Source organism: Dromiciops gliroides, chromosome 6, assembly GCF_019393635.1.
Source record: "Dromiciops gliroides isolate mDroGli1 chromosome 6, mDroGli1.pri, whole genome shotgun sequence".
Taxonomy (NCBI): Eukaryota; Metazoa; Chordata; class Mammalia; order Microbiotheria; family Microbiotheriidae; genus Dromiciops; species Dromiciops gliroides.
Genome location: NC_057866.1, coordinates 215,565,894 through 215,568,410, shown reverse-complemented (window position 1 = coordinate 215,568,410; position 2,517 = coordinate 215,565,894). Strand labels below are relative to the sequence as shown.

General features: G+C 38.8%; 1 pseudogene; it reads left to right on the top strand.

The window, feature by feature from the left end:
- The first annotated feature begins 899 nt into the window (after nucleotides 1-899).
- LOC122732217 lies at nucleotides 900-2,143 on the top strand (annotated as a pseudogene).
- Nucleotides 2,144-2,517: the final 374 nt, after the last annotated feature.

The following is a 2,517-nucleotide window of genomic DNA, read 5'->3' as shown; positions in this document are numbered from 1 at the left end:
AGAACAAGGATAAACAAAAAAATGAATGCTTTACAGATATCATCCCTTCATATTCAGTTCAGACCTATGTCCTCTGTGTATTCCTTACTAAGAAAGTTCTTAGAGTTGGAAGTATTATCATCTCATGTAAGAATGTAAACAGTTCCCTTTTTCCCTCTGGCCAGCATGGAGTTTGTTTTGTGCTTGTCCAGCAGTGTGTAAGGGGCTAAAATTCTAGCTAGTCTGTCTAAAATATCTAATGAGTGGTTGCCAATAAATTATAAGCTTACCAAGAGTTAGTCTTTTAAGCATTTGTTAAGGAGAATAAGAATTTGGTGAAGAGAAAGAGAAAGGCCTAGATTCATGTATCTATTAAAGGGAGAGTGCATTTCTAGCTCCACTCACCACCAGATCAGAGTCCAGAGTCCAGAACCCAGTTTTCCAGACCAGAATCTAGCTTCTTCCTGATGACATCTTACCATTTCAAGAAGACAAGAGAACTCAGAGACTTTATATGAACAGTTTTGTTTTGTTAGTTTTTGTTATCTCCTTCTGTTATTATATACCATTTGTAACATGTACTGTCTGCAGAGGCGCTCCCTCTGCAAGACCAATGTTAAAGAGTCGCATTCATGAGGGACTGCCCCTCTGGACAAAACTTTTTTCTCTCCCTTTTCTATATTGATATTAACATATTATTAGCTAGCATAGGATATTATTTTTGAATGTTTCATTGAGCAAACTTATTCATTTTTCAAATGAAACAAAGGGGGAATGTGGTACAAAATGGAAGTTTTAGCTGAATCATTTGAGAGTTGAGCACATGCTACTAAAGCGGATTTTGAAAGACCGCCCTTTTTGGGGAGGAGACCGTGATGAACAGCCATGCGCCTGCTGCTGCCTGGAGAATGTGGCCAAGCATGCCGTACTTCCGGGACACCAACTTAAACCTGGTAGTGGAAACAGAAGTTCACTCTCTGTCGTGCTGACTCTGGCTTCTCAGCTTAGCAGTGATGGTGCACGCTTTTGGTGATTGGCTCTGGTTCTCAGCCTGGCAGGCAGTTTTGGGATTCGGTGAGTTTTATAAAAGAATATAAACTAAGCTTAAATGTAAGATTATTCATTTGTATTTCTACTTTCCTATTTCCCTAATCAGTATCACCTGTTTGTTGTCTAATTAATTCCCAAACAATAAAAGTTAATCCCTCACTGATTAAAACTCAGAGGCTTCTTTTCTTACTGGTCTTGGAGATATACAAGGGAAAAGTTAAAGGGGGAGTTTAATGCTCGTATATCCAATTTTAAATCTCACAGGTGGTGGCAGTTATGAAGAATAATAAGCATTTCCTCAAGGTGGCTGCTGAGAAGCTAATGGAAACTTGCCCAGGCCAGGCCCGGTATCTTCTCTGGATATACAGTTCCTCATGGGATGAAAAGTCAGTTTCAGAAGGCCAGTGTCCATATTGTTACCAGATTCTGGTGCTAGATAGATACAGGGCTTGCCTCAAGCTCAAGCCAAAACTAACACCAAAATTAAAGAAACTTCTTAATCAAGAATAAAAAAATTGCAGACTCACTTTTAAAGAGACAAAGACTCTTAAAAAGTACTGGGACAGGGGCAGCTAGGTGGTGGAGTGGATAGAGCACCAGCCCTGGATTCAGGAGGACCTGAGTTCAAATCCCAACTCAAACACTTAACACTTACTAGATGTGTGACCCTCAGCAAGTCACTTAACCCCAATTGCCCTGCCCCGCTCCCTCCAAAAAAAAAGTACTGGGACTCCAAAAGTGTTCTGTTGGTTACCTACAAAGCATGCAACAAAACAGTGAAGTATAATAGTAAAAACAGAAGCTTCTTGGCAGAAATGAAAATAATCTTAGCACTCCCACAAACAAATCTGGCATGAAGACACCGGATATAAAAGCTTCGGGATCTACAAAGACAAAGAAGAAATCCTTCAGCAGTAATAAATCTGGTTCCAGAAACAATATTCCAGCATTAATTTTCAGAACACCTATGTCTGGACAATCAACACCTGAATTATCCTCAAAGAGTATCAGTAAAATGAAGCATCATTTGTTGCAGCTGAAAATGATGCTTAATAATGAAGAAAGCCAAAAGATCCCATCAAAGGATTTCAGGAATTTCTTGTCCTCACTCTAAGCAGTATATTTGGTGATAAATATTAATAGTTATTGACACTGGAGCAGTTGCTGAAGGAGTTGCTTTGTCCTCACAGGAGCAAACAATTTTTTTTGATTTCTTTATCCGTACTTATTAATCGGTGTTCCTAGATTCCCTGGCACATAGTAGGAACGTAATAAATTTCTAGCAAGTTGTGGTTGGCCTCCCTGGGAAGGATACCACAATGGGAAGGATAACTGAAGTCTGTTCTAGCTAATATGTTACATATTTAACATATAGTAAGGTGGTGGTGTTTATTAAAATTGTGGTGTCAAATCAAAAAAAAAAAAAGAATGTAAACAATTTAACCTTTCAATGTCCCGCATGGTTTCTTTTTCCTGTTTACCTTATTA